The sequence below is a fragment of the Mytilus trossulus genome, chromosome 10 (assembly GCF_036588685.1).
Source record: "Mytilus trossulus isolate FHL-02 chromosome 10, PNRI_Mtr1.1.1.hap1, whole genome shotgun sequence".
Classification (NCBI taxonomy): domain Eukaryota; kingdom Metazoa; phylum Mollusca; class Bivalvia; order Mytilida; family Mytilidae; genus Mytilus; species Mytilus trossulus.
The window spans coordinates 28,854,169-28,873,872 of record NC_086382.1 but is presented as its reverse complement, the minus strand read 5'-3'; the positions used below and the strand labels follow the sequence as shown (position 1 = coordinate 28,873,872).

At 31.0% G+C, this 19,704-nt stretch overlaps 2 long non-coding RNA genes across 3 annotated transcripts; both read right to left on the bottom strand.

Moving 5' to 3' along the window:
- Positions 1-5,900: 5,900 nt before the first annotated feature.
- Positions 5,901-8,651, bottom strand: LOC134687176 (uncharacterized). The gene is made up of 4 exons (XR_010101744.1): positions 8,555-8,651; positions 8,101-8,176; positions 6,356-6,576; positions 5,901-6,007 (listed from the first exon to the last, which is right to left on the bottom strand). It is a non-coding gene; the product is annotated as an uncharacterized LOC134687176 (long non-coding RNA).
- A 2,998-nt stretch (positions 8,652-11,649) lies between these two features.
- On the bottom strand, positions 11,650-15,836 carry LOC134687175 (uncharacterized). Of its 2 annotated transcripts, XR_010101743.1 has the most exons (4): positions 15,734-15,836; positions 15,271-15,346; positions 12,892-13,172; positions 11,650-11,758 (listed from the first exon to the last, which is right to left on the bottom strand). It is a non-coding gene; the product is annotated as an uncharacterized LOC134687175 (long non-coding RNA). The 2 variants fall into 2 exon arrangements; XR_010101742.1 differs by lacking the exon at positions 15,734-15,836 and having other exon boundaries at positions 15,271-15,421.
- Between the last annotated feature and the right edge of the window lie 3,868 nt (positions 15,837-19,704).

The following is a 19,704-nucleotide window of genomic DNA, read 5'->3' as shown; positions in this document are numbered from 1 at the left end:
CCGTGATGGTTCATTTAAAATAGGGTGTTGTTTCAGGAAAGACAAATGACGTTTGGCGGATAAGATATAAATTTTAACATGTTGGATCTTTAGAAATTTCCGCTACGTGTTTATTTGTCATTATTGGTTTCGTTTCATTTGGTCTTTTTAACTTTTTTGGATTCGAGAGTCACTGATGAGTCTTTTGTAGACGAAACGCGCGTCTGGCGTATACCTAATTTAGTCCTGGTATCTATGATGAGTTTATATTCAAACCACTTTTAGATAAAGACAATGTCGTAAAATTCAAGAAGACGTTCAGTTAAAAAATATTGAACTGGTTGTAATGATAATTTAACAGAAATTCAATTGAACTATTGATAAGATAAAAATATTAATACGTTTCACAATGGACCGAATAACACTGTTTAAAATTATTTTAGATTACCAATACTAATATTTATCTGCGTGTGTAGTCAGCATTCATAGGTTGGCATACACAGCTATAAAACTGATACTAGTATTTGATTATTTCCCCCATTACTTGGTTGTGTTACAAAGAGAGCAAACCAACTTGAAATGTGATACCTAACGCTACGTTTGAATACAAAATACAAACTGGAAGTACTAAACTTGTTGTTACAATCGGTCAAATAACTGGAGATTTAACTGCGTTCCTTCATATATATTGGTGAATTTCTTGATTAACTAACGGGGCCTTTTAAAGCTGACTATGCGGTATGGGCTTTGCTCATTGTTGAAGGCCGTACGGTGACCTGTAGTTGTTAATGTCTGTATCATTTCGGTCTTTTGTGGATAGTTGTCTCATTGACAATCATACCGAATCTTCTTTTTTATAAAGACATGCATAATCTTAAAAAGTTGAAAATTTCGATAAACCTTTTCCCCGTAAACAAATATGAATTGCAAGTTTGAAGAAGTAGACAAATTATACTTTATTTGATTTTAACAGAAATTGAATGAATCTTATTTTGCATCCAGAATGTTGGGCTCCGTATTAAATATTTTTTTTTTTTTACATTCCACCATCATAGGTAAAATAGGGACGACAGATACTAGAGGGACAGTCAAACTAATAAATCGGAAATAAACTGACAGCACCATGGCTAAAAATGAAAAGGACAAACAAACAAACAATAGAACACAAGACACAACATAGAAAACTTAGGAATAAACAACGCGAACCCCACCTAAAACTAGTGGTGATGTCAGGTATAAATGTCTAATTGTTTTACATGTGTGATCAAATTTACTTTGTGTCAAAAATAGGGTTGTCAACGGTTAACCGATTACCCGGTTAATCGGTCGAACGACCGAATACCGAATACCAAAAACGCTAACCCGTCAACCGGACTTTTTTTTCAATTTCGATAGATTAGATAAAAATTTGTGTTGAAAATCAAATCATTAAATAGTTATGTTTGATTGAAAAATTGTCGTCGTGGTAATTAGTTTGACAGATCAATTGCCCAGTATATTGATTGCCATTGTTATTCCTTAAAACATAAAATTAATTAGAGTTCGGGGCAGGATCTTTAAGAAACATAATTAGTAAACATGTTTTTTTAACAGTAACTTTAAATCAGATTTAATTTTACTAATTACTTCATTATTTCGTTTTCGATCTTATATGGTGTAAACCTACATTTAAATGTGCAACCTCCGTAGTGCAAGGGTTAGTCTTACTTTAAATTCAAAATAGTAAAACTCAAACCAATGTGAATGTACTCAATGTATACGTGAAAGTACGAGTAACATGCTTTAAGAAAAAAGCAAACACAGTGAAGAAACAGGTCGTACAGCATGTACAATGACCTATAGTTGTTAATTTCTGTGTCATTTTTGGTCTCTTGTGAAGAATTGTCTCATTGGCAATCATACCACATCTTCTTTTTTTATAATTAATCATTTCAAATTGAAACACACCCCATTATTTTCGGAGACAACAAGAGAAAAAGAAAGAATGATAGGTTTCAGGCATATGACATATTCAATTCTACGAGATTAAGATTTTTTTTTTTTTTTTTTAATCTGAAGTTGGTACAAACGCTTTAGTTGATACGGTGTATTTCATTATCAAAAGTCAAACTTCGCCAGGAATCCTCACAGACAAGCCTTATAATGCGAAAGGAAAAACTTTAACTCTTAAAGCGTATTTATGACTTGGATGAAAGGTTGTCAAATTGACACTCATACCATCTTCCTATATCCACATCTTATATCTATATGTAGGGTTCTATTGATAAGACTTTCAAACAACACCTTAAATTACCGGTTAACTGGTTAATCGGTCGAACGATTATCCGAGTAACCGGTTAAGCAAAAGTGTTCGATTTGACAACAGTAGTCAAAACCATGCGGTGTCAAATATATTCAATCACAATCTAAAGTCATAGTTGTTTGAGCTTCAATGTTGTGTCTATAATTTTCCAAACTGCTGGTGTAATACCACTATTGATTTTCCCCTATTAGTCATTGTTAAATTTGCAAATATTTTCAAATAAAAGAAATACTTGGCATGAGTAAATTTTTATTCTATCCAGTACAATAGAAAAAAATTCACATAACTTTTCATTGCATATAAGAAACTTACCATCATTGGAAGTTAACCAATCAAAATTCTCCCCTTATCTATCATTTTAGATTTAGGAACCATGTAACCACAAGTTTACAAAATATTCCATAGAAACCCAACATCAAATAAATAATGGTGATTTGAATAACCCAAGACATATGTTTATGACACAGAAATATTGTACTGCAATGAAATGTAGGATTAATTACCTACAACGGTGAAATTTAAGGGAATTTTTTTTTTGACCTATTTTCGTATTCAACCGGATGTGACGTACCATGATTTGGTTGTATTACACCTGCATAGGGTCCGACCTCGACGGTCGTATCAAGCTACGCCCAGCAGAAAATTTATTGTAAAAAGTGACCATATGCACTTGCGCAACATCTTAACGGATATAAACATCGTGAAAACCAACAGATACTATGTTACTGGTCAAAAATTGGAAGTAGATTGAAAAGTTGATATTTACACGTTTGTAAAAAAAGATTCGAGTTTAAAATGATCCCTCGATTTATTAAGACGAGGACATGAAAATACGCGTATTGGATGACAGAACATCACCAAAACAGCAAAAAGCGATATTCAAGATCTTTTCATAATGCTTCTTCGCTTTGTCTTTTAAATGTGAGTATGAGTTAGCAACATTTTATAACTGGATATTACCAAAACATTTTTTTATAAAAAAAAACAAGTTCTGTTATTAAAGAGACCAATTGGTGCCGACAGGAAAACATGTTGTTATACACAGCTTCAGTCATCTCATCACAGTGAAAATATCTGGCAAATTTACCTTCTTTATTACAGATGAATGTTTTATGACTTGCAGCAAATTTCTGTACACTCAGACAGCATGCAGACTTTGTAAAGGGCCATTGAATAAGACTAGAGAAATACTTTTATAAACGGATGCGTTGTATAGAGTTGGAAATCGGAACTTTCAACCTAATTGCAGTGAACATAAACAGCACGTAATCAATCTTAAACATAAAACAAAATTTAATTAAACTTCCAGTTTATACGATATCTACAGCTTAAATTACATAACATGATTGCCTCCATAGAGGGTTCCTCGCTACAAGGAAGTTATTTAACCAAGTGATGAATTTGAATCCTCCCGTGGGAAAATATTACGTTTGCCATTTTGAGTTTGTTGACCTTAACGGTATATGTGTTTAAGAGATTAATATAAATATGTTCCAATAACAAAAACCATTAACCCGTATATGATAACACCGACTATTTAATTATTGCCGATTTAATAGGGTAAATTCAGTAAATAAATATACGTCATAGGGATCGCCAATTTTGGGGAAAGCTTTCTATATAAAACTGAAGTCATGTGCTCTTCTGATTGGTAGATAATGTTTGTAAGAAATATTTTTGGATAGATGGATCAAAACTAGAGTTAAACATATATTTTTTTAAATGTGAACGTACTAGTTATTTTTACTACAGGGTTAAAAAGTAATTGGGGTCAGTTTTTTTACTGCATTTACCCCCAATAATTACACGAACAACACAGCCGATGTTGATAAGGATCTACTTACCTTTCCAGAGAAACCTGAGATTAACTCTGTTATTGCTTTCGTTGGAAATGTTGGTCTGTATTTTTATTTTTTGTTGACAGAAAAGTGTAGCCTGATAAATTTCTAGGTTTACTTTAGTTCTGGGTTAGAATGTTTACTACTAGTCTGATGGTTTACGAATTAAGTTATGTCTTCTTGTTAGATAAGAAGAAAGTGCCAAATCGCTATTGGTTAATGCATTATTTAGAAATAATTCATGGAAGCCATGATTTTTGTTGGGGATTTCGTAACAAAGAAGCTGTCATGTTGACTTGCAGAAATCAGTTAACATGCCAACATTGTAATAGAATAGAAAATAAAGCAAACCCTACCGAAACAAATCCATTTCAATGTAATATCATACGAATTTCAATAGTTCATGTAAAGATAAAACCTTCAACTTTGGCGTTTTTTATTTGTATAAAGTCACGTTTTGAAATTACTTAAGTGCGCCAAAAGGCATTAATGGACTTTCGCAGAATTTTACTTTATTTTGATTTGTAGATTTCTTCGATCTCTTGTGCATGAATTATATTTGCTATGCATCCGAAAAAAAAGGCTCTGTAATTATTTGTTTTTTTCAATTGCAATTTTTAGTAAATTAAAATCGGAATAGCGTTTGCACTAAGTTCCGATACATAAGGATTGACAAGGGAGGTATATTGTAACATCCATTATTATGTATATCTCTGAGTCTGTGTTACGTATAGATATATCGAGACTTTTATCATGGTGTTGTTAACAACGCCACTAAGCACGTCATATAAGAATCAATAATGTACCATCGTTTGGGTGGTTGGTTTTATATTGCTCAGTTTTTAATAATCTATATACAGTGTAACTAGTCTAATCCGACACACTGGGGACCAGTAAAAAATGCCGGATTAAGCAGGGTGTCGGAATACTCAGGTGTCGGACTAGGCAGGTTACACTCTATGTTGAGTTGTATGACTATAATTACTTTCTGTTGATAATGAATGTTTCGACTGTTTGTCATGGCATTGTCATTTTTTTTTCTGCTTATGAGTTTGAATTATATTTTGGTAGCGTGTGCCTCTCTTAAACAATATGGCATACATTGCATTTTAGGAAAAGAACGACGAGTTGTAATTCTGATACACTTTCTAAAGTACTTGGGATCACACATAGGTTTTGAAATAGAGTAAAATAAATTCATTTTGAATGTTTAGCTATATCCTTGGACATGTTCCCCTTGAATACTAAGCAGACAGTCATTAATAGTGATCTCAGATGACTTTTTCTCTCCCCGAGGATTCTTAGATTGATAGTGACTGACGATTGTTAATATGTGTGTATTGATTTTATAAATTTTGTTAAAGTTTTGTATCGGTTCTTGCGTGTTTTAATCAAAATGTGATGATAGAACATGTAGAAGATATATATGGATTTAAAAGGCACAAAGTTCAAAATTCAACTTTACACAAATCTCATACTGTATTTTATGCATTCCAAAATTATAACGACGCTCTTGATTTCGAATGAGTCAACCTCGGATGAAACGAATACTTTTTGTCTACCCTTTCGACTTCGACTCAACGAAGTTCGATTATTTTCTGTTGAAGCTTTACTCACATTAAGTTATTTTTCTTGTGTGCCTAATATACATGTATGTTGTGTTTATTTGTAATACGATTTTTGGTTCTTTACATCACCCCTCTATCGTCTTGCTACATGTACCTACAGACTATAAGTATTTTTGACAAATGAAGTGTATTTCATATATGAACAAACCCCGATTGGTAACAAGATTTATTTTTAATATTTTATGTATTATATTCTCAGATATTTACTCGATAACTGTTTATAACGTGTCTTGATGTTGTAACTTGGTGTTGACAAACATCTGAAAAAGTCAAATAAAAAACAGAATAAAAGAATAAAAGGTACAATAGTTATCAAAAGTACCATACTTATAATTTAATACACCAGAAGCGCGTGTTGTTTACATGAGACTCATCATTGACGTTCAGATCAACCCATTCAAAGTTTTATCGAATAATAAGTCTTTGTCTCAGCTCTATAAAAATCAGACCTGACGCATATGGTTATTGGAAAGGTAATCCGAAAGGTGTCAACTGATTTTACGCCTACATACAGTTATCTAACAATCGTATTTGACGTGGATTTAACTGAATTGTACTCTGAATTCCAATTAGATCGATAATATCAAGTAAATAATACAATTACTCACTATAAACAGTTAGTTGATATCGTCTATTGGGAATTCCTCCGTGAATTCGTCTGCTGGGAAATCTTCAATGGCCTTGTCTTGATTAGATCTCTTACATATATAGCATTTGCATTTCCTTTTTATCCATCCTCTTCCTCCACAGCGTCCAATAAGACAGAGTTTTCTAAGGCAATGGAGTCGACACAAAGTAGGAATTGGACAGCCATAATTAGCTTCAGTTACTACAATACATATATATAATTGAAAAATATCATATCTGTTTCTTAATTCAATTCAAAACTACAATTGCTATCATTTAAAAATCATGCTTTCTTGAAAATCCATTAAAATATTGTTGATACAAATTTATATTTCATTGCTGTAAATATTTCCGTTTTAATGATATGAAAAATTAGTTGGTTGGCGCATTCGTTTTTGTTGTGTAAATCATTCAAGTTGAGTAATGTATGAAAAAAAAAAAAACGCTTTGTGTTTGCAGCGTTACACCTTAACGAGGTTACGATAAGTTTTTTCGTTTTGATCCCGTTTTTAACTACATAATTATTGAGACTTATTGTTTTCCAAAAAAAAAAGAATATGATTATTCCTTATAATTTGTTCATATTCTTAAAATTGAAATGTTTACAGCAATAAAAAATCATTTTGAATCCAAATTCTGTCTAAGGATTTTCTAGGACATGAACATTCTCATAATTATTTTCAAATTGAAAATTTTACAACAATAACATATTATTTTTAATCAAATTTCTGTGGATAATTTTCGTTGAGTTTGAAGTGCATTCTATATATTTTTAGATTTGTTCACCAATCTTTAAATTGACTTTACATCTGGTATGACAAATGTTACATTTATCATTATTTGATATTCAGATATTTTGCCTTAATCATTTTGACTTAACCATTCTAAAACAAATTTAAATTTTCAGTATTTTCGTTTTTTTTTATAAATACTCATTTAATAGTTCTATATTGCAAAATATTGTTACGATTCATCCGATCTCTTGAAATAAATCACAACTGTAATTCTATTAATAAATTATAACTTTATTTATTTATCTTAACATTTTTTTAAAGCTCTTGCATTAATACACATTTTTCTTATAGTATATATTGTGTATAATTTTTTGTGAACACATTTAAAAAATCCAGTAAACAATTCTTCAAATCATTGAGTTTAATTAAAACTTGCATAAATTATTCGATTTTCTATATTTTTCGTTATTATTATGTTTAGCCAAAATATAAAATTAACAGTTCTGTTGAGGAGGTAAGGAATACAAATAAAAAATTCCGCTTATAATTTATATAAAAACTTATTTTTAATAATAAAAAAAAACATCTATCTAATAAGTAAAGATTCTCCGTATTGAAGATCTATTTTTCATTTTTAAAACTAGTTGTTTAATGCAAACAATGCGTCTCTGTAGGGAAAATATGTTGCTATGTAAGAAAGATTACACCTAATTTCAATATGGTATATAGATAATGATAATAATTTCCAAAAAATGTCATCAATATATTTGGAAATAATCAATCAAAACAGTTCACATTTATGAATTTGCAGATAAAACTTTTCAGCAAAGTGAGACCTGAATAAGTTTTAACAATGTCTACAAAACAAAAACGCATGTTTATTTGAAATAAATTAAGAAATTAACGAGAGGTGAAACACCTTTAAAAACGACTGCACCAAGTAGACGCTTTGAACGTTGCGCTTGGTAAACGCAGGTGTCTCATAATCTTACCTGAGAGATATGCCGTACAACAACAGATAAGTAAACCAATGATTGCTGCTTTCATATTGGCAATGTTCTTCGCAAACTTTAAATAGAAAAGGTTGCATTTAAAACTAAACATGCTTGTTTGACATTTTCCCGATTTCCATTCACAATTTTATTGTGTCTGTAAGTAAGTTGATGAAAAATCATTTTTTGAGAGAGAATTCGAATGGCGGGAAAATAGTGCATAGCAGCAGACGATTAAGTATCGTCGCGCCAAGTCTGTCCTACTTTTTGAGTTCATGCGATTCCCGCCAATAGTTTCATTATCGTTATCTTACTAATCGATTAGTGAGACTTGTACATCGTTAAAAATACTACTGTCTAAATTCATGATTCTAATTTAAAAATCTTCAATATTTTATATATTTTTATATATATTAAATATCTTTGTATTTTGATAAAAAAAAATTCAACTCACCCTTTACTGTTTTGCAGATTTCAAACTATTTAAAACAATCCAATAAACAAATATCGGAAAGCAAAAGGAAAATATATACTCATCAGGGTTTTCCGGTTTCCTGTTATGATGTTTGCTTATCTTAACTTATAACAAAATAATTTTTTTAAGTAAATCTTGTTTATGAAGTAGGAAAATGTTCTATTGTTGTAACATTAAGGCATCAAATCTAAGAGCTCGATTGAGAATAGTCATACCAAGGCAATAAACAAAAACTAAGGGAATCGAATGAACTCAAAATAAACTGATCATAGGTTCAAAGCTTTAAATGTGTACGCCTTAATTCTGTTTCTTCTACAAAAGACTCATAATACGAATAGGTATAATGGCCAAATAAAGTACGAAGTTAAAGACCGTGCGAGGGCTGTATAGCCAGCCAAGGTCGTTAATAATATCCATTTGTAAAGTTAAAGAGACTGTAGGAAACACAATTTCAAAAGGTTCTGCCTAATACAATTAAGGAACGTAATTTATTCCTGGTGTAAATGGTCCTTGTAGTATTTTGCAGTATTCAAAGTTTTGAAAACATTAATTAGTTAAACTGTTGCAACCGCAAATAAACACAATCGGAATAGGTTATTGATCAGACATCTGTACTGGTATTTAAAAATGTAAGGTCGCAGAAATATGAAGCTAGTTATTTAAGACACCAACACAGTGTATCGGTCAACCCATTTGGGATACCTACCATAAAATGTACATTGTTCCGATTTCATTTGTTCTTCTATATAACTCTGGATTTCAATGAAATAGTGCAAGAAAATGTGAATATGCACGACCGTAACATCATTTCTATGCTATTGAAACGCATTCGAATGACTTTGTCAGTTAGTTTTTTACTTGCAAGTTTGATTGTTCCCTTGCTAACTTTTGCATCTCTTTTAAATTTTAATACTAAAGAATTAGTACGGTTTCAAAGAAAGATTATCTGTGTCAATATAAAAAATATGATTAGATTATGAAGAAGACTTTTAGACTTTCTATTTTCGGTAGTACCCTCAAACAGGATGTTCTGCTTGTTTTTTATACTGGCAATACTCTTACTTACATTTGACAAGTTAAATTTTGTTGTTATTTTTATGCGTTTTAATTTCAATGTGTACATAGGTTTCATTTATTTAGCTTCCCGTGATATTGTTATTTGATGAATATTGACTATTGCTGACATAGTTTTATATTATTATCAATTGGCCAGTACAACTGCTTGTTTCGCTGTCATTCATGAGGATATCATATACTGAATATTCAGTGTTTTTGAAATGTCAGGATTTCCATGTTTATCTAAATAAATATAACTTTTTTAAGTAAGGTAAAATTTATGATTGCACTAACACCAGGCAAAAAGTACCCTTAACATTTCGGCCTTTTATTTCAAACAAAAAAATAGGTTTAAAATGTTTACGGTATCTAATCTGCATGTCAATTACAGGTTATTAAAGCAACTTTAAGTTGCAAGTGATATGAACACTAAAATGTATCATACATAATAGTTATGAAAGGTACCAGAATTATGATTTAATACATAAGACTAATCAGTGACGCTCAGATCAAAATAGTTAAAAAGCCAAACAAGTACAGAGTTGAAGTGCATTGAAGGCCCAAAATTCCAGAAAGTTGTGCCAAATACGACTAGGGTAATCTATTTCTGGGTTAAGAAAATCCTTAGTTTTTAGAACAATTCAAACTTTAGTAACAGGAAATCTATAAAAATTACCATATAATTGATATTCATGTCAACACCGAAGTGCTGACTACTGGGCTGGTGATACCCTCGGGGACAAAACGTCCACCAGCAGCGGCATCGACCCTGTGGTGTAAATAGTTATCAGAGGTACCAGGATTATAATTTAATACGTCAGACGCCAAAATAGAGAAAAAAAGCCAAACAAGTACAAAGTTGAAGAACGTTGATGACCCAAAATTCCGGCAAGGTGTGCCAAATACGGCTAAGATAATCTATTTCTTGGATAAGAAAGTCGTTAGTTTTTCGAAAAATTTAATGTTAGTAACAGGGAATTTATAAAAACGACCATATAATTGATATTCATGTGCTGACTACTGGGCTGGTGATACCCTCGGGGACGACACGTCCACCAGCAGTGGCATCCACCTAGTAGTGTAAATAATCACCAGGATTATAATTTAATAAGACAGACGCGCGTTTCGTCTACATAAGACTCATCAACTACGTCAACTGTCCCAAGGTCTAAAGTCAAAATGAGAACTGACAACGCTGTAGCAAAGAGACGAAATAGACTCAACCAAAAGTCTGAAAAACATATCACAAAATAATTGAGACAAAGCAACACTAACCCCACAACAAAGCATGGAACTCGAATACTAGTATATATATATAGATGTATAAAATAAAACTTTAAAGGGCGACTATAATGAATGTTTTAAGTTCGCATGGAATGTTTTTTTTTAATCGTACAGTAATCAAGGCAAAATAACGTTAGTGATTTGTATTAAAATGATAGACCGTAGGAATCAAATTTTATTGTGTTCTGTATTTTGCAAAGGATGGATTTCCTTTGTCAGACTTAACATTCACATCTTTTTTATTTTTCTTCCATGGTTAGACACATGTCACACGATCCTATCATGGATATTAAAATCGATGTCAGTTCTGGAATTGACAAATTCGTCTGAACTATTATGTTTGCAAATCATACTGAAACTGATGACGACCAACTGTATGTCATGACCGTTTTGATTGTTAATATTTCTGTGTTATTTTTATTTGTGATTTTGTTTTGTGTATCTGTTCTTATGTGTTTATATTTGATTATCATGATGGACCATGTCAAACATCAAATAATTCGAATATTATGTTCCTTCCCTTGGACACCGACTCAACAAAGTTCGATTGTTATCCGTTGTACCTTTTTCTCACTTTGCATTAATTTTCTTTTGTCTGGAATATTCTATTTTTGTTTTTGTTTCTTGATTTTAGGACTTCTGGTTCTTTATATCCCCGTTCCATCCTCCTACTACATTTACCTCCAGACTAAATTTATCTTTGATACAGTGATCTTCAAATCAACAAAAACTAATAGCTTATAACATTCTTTTTTTATACATTTTATGTATTATATTCTCAGATATTTACTTAATAATTGTTTATAATGTGTCTTTTTGTTGTAACTTGGTGTTGACAAACATCTGGAAAAGTAAAATAAAAAACATCAAAAAAGAATAAAAGGTACAACACCAATCAGAGGTTTGGTGAGAAATATGTCTGTGCCTCGAGAGCTCAGACATATAAAAGTCAAAACTGCAGCTTATACTACTGTATTTCGAAAGGCGTCAACTGTTTTAATGCCTACATAAATTTGACTGACAATCTTATTTAAGGTGAATATAACTGAAATATGATTTGGTTACCATTTAGATATATCTATCCTTTACAACCATTACCATGTGTAAATGTCTGTGTTTTTTTCTCTCCATTAAATACAACCTTAATGTTCCTCCTTTTTGTTTTTCATTTAGCCATTCTTCTGAGAATTTCTATTTGTGAAACACTAATATTCACAGTCGCTTTTATAACCATTTGTTTATCTTATGTAATATACAACTAGAACGATACATACAGGAGTCAGTTTTGCTCTGTATATGCTCTTCTATTTATCAAGAGTATGGATGAATACACATAAGCTCTAGATGCAGCTTTATAAAAAAAACTTGTTTTATTAAGCTTTCACTCAAATTATTTATTATGGAAGAAATATGGTATCCCTAAAAAGTAATCTGACGCAACGCGTTTCCAATGGACAGAAACATATAACAGTTATTTTCTACAGAAAAGCTTTTTGCAATTACTAGTGTGGTGAGGGCAAATTCGATGATAATTAGTAAATAATTAAGTTACTCACATTACTAGTATATAATTAAGTTACTCACGTTACTAGTAAATAATTAAGTTACTCACATTACTAGTATATAATTAAGTTACTCACATAACTAGTATATAGTTAAGTTACTCACATTACTAGTATATAATTAAGTTACTCACATAACTAGTATATAATTAAGTTACTCACATTACTAGTATATAATTAAGTTACTCACATAACTAGTAAATAATTAAGTTACTCACATTACTAGTATATAATTAAGTTACTCACATAACTAGTATAAAATTAAGTTACTCACATAACTAGTATATAATTAAGTTACTCACATAACTAGTATATAATTAAGTTACTCACATTACTAGTATATAATTAAGTTACTCACATAACTAGTATATAATTAAGTTACTCACATTACTAGTATGTAATTAAGTTACTCACATTACTAATATATAATTAGTTGACTTCGTCTAATAGGAATTCGTCAGTAAATTCGTCTGATTGGAATTCCTCATTGGATTCGTCTGCTGGGAATTCCTCAGTGGCTTCGTCAGATCGGAAATCCGCAATGACCTTGTCTTGATTTGACTTCTTACAGATATAGCATTTGCATTTCCTTTTTATCCATCCTCCTCCTCCACAGCGTCCAATAAGACAGCGTCTTCTAAGGCAATGAAGTTGACACAAATGAGGAATAGGACAGCCATAATTAGCCTCAGTTACTACAATTATATAATATTAAATAAAATCATATACGTTTCCAAATTCCATATAAAACTATAAATTTTATCATATTAAATCATGCTTTCTTGAGAATCCATAAAAATAATTCTGATACGAATTTATACTTTATTGTTGTAAATATTTCCGTTTTAAAAATATGAAAAATAGCCGCATTCGTTTTTGTTGTGTAAATCATTTAAGCTGTAAAAATAAGAGTTCTGTCTGAAACGTGAAAAGCTACGATTCTGCAGCGTTACGCCTATACGACGTCACAATTATTTTGTAGTTTTGGTCCCCTTTTCCACTTCACATTGAGACTTATTGTTTTCTACCGAAAAAAACGAATACGGTGATCCATTCTAATGTGTTCATATCTTTAAAAGCGGGAATGTTTACAGCAATAACATATTATCTGCGTATGAGTTTTACGAAAAAATACAATTTAAAGTGCATTCTATACATTTTTAGACCTTTTTCGTCCAATTTATTAAATTGATTTTTCAACCGGTATGATAAAATTGAGAATGGAAATGGGGAATGTGTCAAAGAGACAACAACCCGACCAAATAAAAAAAACAACAGCAGAAGGTCACCAACAGGTCTTCAATGTAGCGAGAAATTCTCGCACCCGGAGGCGTCCTTCAGCTTGCCCATAAACAAATATATACTAGTCCAGTGATAATGAACGCCATACTAATATCCAAATTGTACACAAGAAACTAAAATTAAAATAATACAAGACTAACAAAGGCCAGAGGCTCCTGACTTGGGACAGGCGCAAAAATGCGGCGGGGTTAAACATGTTTGTGAGATCTCAACCCTCCCCCTATACCTCTAACCAATGTAGAAAAGTAAACGCATAACAATACGCACATTAAAATTCAGTTCAAGAGAAGTCCGAGTCTGATGTCAGAAGATGTAACCAAAGAAAATAAACCAAATGACAATAATACATAAATAACAACAGACTACTAGCAGTTAACTGACATGCCAGCTACAGACTTCAATTAAACTGACTGAAAGATTATGATTTTTATCAAATGAACATCAGGCACAATCCTTCCCGTTAGGGGTTTAGTATCATACCATCATAACATATATGAGAAGAACAATGTTATCTTAAATTTATCATTTTCTTATATTCAGCTACTTTGTCTTATTCACTATAACTTAAATATTGTTATAACAAATTAAAAAAAAAAGACTTTGAGTATTTTCTGATTTCGTAAATATTTATTTATAATTTCATATTGATAAATTCAGTTACGATTCTGAATCATTCAATATAAGTTAAATAAACAAATGAAAACTGTTATTCTATTAACTGATTATATTTTTATTCCCATATCTTTAACATTTTGTTACAGAAAGCTTGTATTAATGAAAATTGTTCCTAAAGAATAAAGAATAAAGAATAATAATCTGTAAACATATTCAAAAAATTCCATAGAACAATTCTGTAAATCATTTAGTTTAATTAGAAATTACATACTCGAATTTGTAGCTTCTCGTTATTATTATGTTTAGCTCAAATATAAAACTATCAGTCCTGTTGTAGAAATTAAGGGATATTAAACATGAATAATAAAGTATTACTGCTGTTAATCATTACAAAAAAACCAATGACTCTCTGTTCCATAAATTGGAATTCAATTTTTAATTCAGCATACTAAATCTGCTATCCTACACTCAGAGGTCAAAAGAGTTTCACCATTTAAACATTCCGCTTAAAAGTTAAATAAAATCTTATATTCAATAAAACAAAACCTATATAATAAGTAATTTTTTTTCTGTATTGAAGATTTATTTTTCATTTTAAAAAGTCATTGTTTAATGCAAAATATGAGTTTCTGCATGAAATATATATTGCTATGTAGGCAAAGATTACATTTAATTTCAATATGTTATATATAAATAATGATAATGATTTCCCAAAAATGTCATCAACATATTTGGAAATATCATCAATCATATCAAAACTGTTATATGAAAAAAAATACGGAATTAACGAGAGGTGAAACACCTTTAAAATACGACTGCACCAAGTAGACAGTTTGAAAGTTGCGCTTGGTAAACGTGGGTGTCTAATAATCTTACCTGAGAGATATGCTGCACAGAAACAGATCAGTAAACCAATGATTGCTGCTTTCATATTGACAATGTTCTTTGCAAACTTTAAATTAAAAAAGGTTGCATTTAAAACTAAACATGCTTGTATGACATATTCCCGATTTCCATTCTCGATTTTATTGTGTCTGTAGGTAAATTGATGAAAATCATTTTGAGTGTGCATTTAATCTTACTTTAACCCCACCAGTTTTTGGTAGGGTTTGTGTTCCTAAGGTTTTAGTTTTTTTATGTTTTGTGTTGTGTTCTTTTATTTGTCTATTTGTCTTTTTTCTTTTTTAGCCAAGGCGTTGTCCATTTATTTTCGATTTATGAGTTTCGCTGTCCTTCTGGTATTTTTTGCCCCTCTTTTTCTTTTATCGATTAGTGAGATTTAAAATACTGTTGATTTAAATATCTATGTATTATAATAAAGAAAAAAAATTCAACTCACCCTTTTATATTTTGCAGATGATTTCAATGTTTTAGTTATTAGTTTAACGCATTACAAAGGTATATATACATGACAAAAAACAAACAACGGAAAACAAACAACGGAAAACAAACAACGGAAAATCTATTCTCATCCGTGGTTTTCCTGTTTACTGCGATAATGTATTTGTTTCTAAATAGTCATTGTAATTTTACTTATAATACTTTATTGTTTTGGTTTTGTTTTCTCTTCCAAAACGATTTATTATATTTGAACTTCGGTGAATTGCTTTACTCTCAACTTTCAAAATGAAGTAAGAAAATGTTCTACTGTTGTTAAATTAAAGCGGCAGTATGTTATCGATGTTCAAATCTAAGAACTCGAAAGGTAGATACAAACTCAAGCTACAAACAAAACTGAATCCAATGACACTTTTCTGGAATATTGTATAAATCAGAACAAAGCAAACGAGGACCTCATAAAAATGTGCAGTTAACTCATTTATAAGGATAACACTTCGCTTACTTTTGTAGGTTGTAAATTTCTTAAATCAGAAGCATTATTTTTTTTTCATATTGCAATATATAAGTTAAGATTGGTAATGAAAACAAAAACAAAAAAAAGTTTTCAATATTTACTTATTTATGAGTAGACTTATAAGCATATACTTCGAGGTGTTATAAATGTCAGAAATAAAATCATCTTATCTTGCAATGTTCTGGTCAATAATTGGTTTTCAATGATTCCTCGTTTCAAGTTTAATACAGTATACACATAATAAATAATTAAAAATGATAAATTCATAAAAAAGACAAAATAAGCTTCCAATTAATTTAATATATGATGTCTTAACTCTTGTTTAATTTTAAATGATTTATTTTTTTGTTCTTATTATGTATTTGAAATTTAATTTTGATGTGTACACATGTTTCATTTATTTGGCATCCCGTGATATTGTTATTTGATGAATATTGACTATTGCTAACATAGTTTTATATTATAACCACTGGGTCGTTACTTCTGCTTGTTCCAAAGTCATTCATCGGAGTACTATATACTAAATATTCATTGTTTTTGAAGTGTCAGGATTTACATGTTTATATAGATAAATATTACGTGTTTAAGTAAGGTAAAAGCTATGATTGCAATAACGTCAGGCAAAACTTACTCTAAAACATTTCGGCCATTTATTTCAAACAAATGTCTAGGTATAAAATCTTAACGTTATCTAATCTGCATGTCAACTATATGTTATTAAAGCAGCTTATATGAACACTTTTTAAAATGCATCATGCATAAACTACGTCAACTGTCCCAAGGTCTGAAGTCGAAAAGGGAACTGACAACGCCGTAGCAAAAGACGATATAGACACGAGCAACAGTCTGCAAAACATCACACAAACACAATGAGACAAAGCAACACGAACTCTACCACAACGTGGGAGAATTATCAATAAATCCTGCTTTACATGTTGCACGTCTTGCTCATGAAAGTACGAACACGGTGAAAAATCTTATTCACATTGGAGGAAAACAGGGTGGGATTAAGGTTTATAAAAGTTATCAAAGGTACCAGGATTATAATTTAGTACGCCAGACGGACTATCATTGTATAACTTGGTTCTGGTGTGATTCGTCATCAAAATTAGATACACATGAAACTGTTGCTTCCTGCGTTGTTTCCACTACAGATTCATATTGGACATCTATCACTGCGGTATTGCAGAAGATCTACATTTTACCATCTTTGCTCTTTAAATTATCAGATCATGTCTTCATCTAAAACTGTCTGCATCAAACACCTGCTTAAACAAAACAACACAATTAATTTATCAAATCATATTCATTTTCTTGACATTTTAAAGCTATGTACAGGTACGTACAGTTTATGCAATTGCAACGGGACACATAAAATACTTTGTGTTTTTTAAAATTAATAGTACTTTAGAGTTGATTAAATGATTAAACCGTTCTTTGATATGGAAATGGTTAATTTTGTTTAGTTTATGCATTTCATATTTAGATACCAATATTATAGAGCTTATTGCTTCTTTACCCTACTTTTTGTACGTTACATACACGTTTCTTTTTCCATTGATGAAAATCAAAAGGAGGAGGCTTGAAACTAAATTCAAACTTTTAACAGCCTGTCCAATTCATAATAAGGGTTTTCTGAAAAATTAACATTTTTTTTTATTGGTTTTGGTTTCTACTATTTGTTGAATTATGTTTTGAAAGCATTTTTACAGTTTTTCTAATATTTTTTTCGCAATTCTTTTAGACTGACTTATTTTGCGCTTAAAATACTTGTATAAACAACAATAAGAAGATAAGGTAGGATTCCCATAATGAAAACTCTCCATCTGAGACCTAATGACATAGAAAACACAATGCATATATACAATTATAGGTGACCGAACGGCCTTCACAATATGGGAAAGTCATACAGCACGGTATAATCAGCCATAAAAGGCCCCGGAATGGCAAATGTAAAACGAGAAAACTTACGGTCTAATTTATGCAGAAAAAAATAAAGAGAAACAAATATGATATACAGCAACAAACAACTATCATTGAATTACAGTTTCTTGACTTTGGACATACACGTACAGAAGGTAGTGGGTCAAACTAGTCTGTTGGCGCCAAACCCTCTCCCTAACTGTGGACATTGGTGTACATAGTTCCAAAATTACCAGGATTATAATTTAGTATGTACAACAGTACAACATAAATACAAACTATAACTATATATACAAGTCCTTAATAGACACATCTGATGACAGTGACAGTGCTTCTCCGATGACATTTATATATAAGTGAAAGTGTATCGCCATACTAATTACTCATCAAACGTGGTAAAAATTTAAAAAAATAGTGAGACGAGATATGACACAAAATTAGTAAACATTGAATTTCAAAATGCATTAAAAATTGTGTCATGAGGTCAAATCAACTTGATCGAACATTGATGCGTGGACAGGGTAGACGATTCTGCTTTCAAATGGTGGAGGGGGAGGAATCATTGGAAATTCTCGATTTTTTTAAAGTCCCGGTCTTGATGAAAGTAAAAATTAATTCAGGAAACCCCACACTCATACCTTTTCCGAAATAAATAAACATTTCACACCCTCATTTATCAATACTAGTGTTCGTTATAACAGTTAAAAATGTACACAATTTATATTTCTATTATTCAATAAAAGAAAATATCAGCTGGGCATCCAGAACTTTTAGTTGATTAGTTGTTTGTGACTTCGGCGAACCTTTTTTTGTATATGCCAGTCATGGTCTCATTGGCATTCGCCACACCCTCATTCCATTTTAGTTTCTGATAGAAATACTCTCCTGGAAGAACATGTTTAAACTTACGATGTGTGCTCATAAGAATTTAATCGAGCAGAGCTAGACGAAAAGCACCATTTCTTTCGTGCCAAAAAAAAAAGTTTTTTTTTACTGTAGGAGTAGTGTAGGGTTTGGGTCCCTTGATTATGCATCTCCAGGTCATACGTAATTAAAAGTATTTCATGTAAAACCGTGTTAAAAATGTCACGCTTGACTACCAGATATTATCCATCTGATACCATTGAAATGTTCAAAAGTTTTAATGAAAATAGTCGTAAAAGCTTCGAGTTAACCTACAAAAAACTAATACATTAAACCATCAATCCCTGATACTGTCGTTCTTCACATCTAAATAAAAATAAGGTTTTGACTTGCATGAAGCAAATATTGATCAAATGAAATAAGAAACTGATTTAGTGTATTCATCAAAATAGTTATAATTTTTGCATGATTGAAATACACAATTGTTCATATCTTGTGAACAAATATCGATGCCCTTCCCCTTCTCCCATTTGAAGTACTGACAAATTGGACCCCCACTTTCTATTCCCAATATTTTTAAGACCCCACTTGATTTATCCTTCCTACGTTCATGTTACAAATGGCCACTCTCTTTAAAATGTAAACGAGTTTTTATATGATTTTTTAAT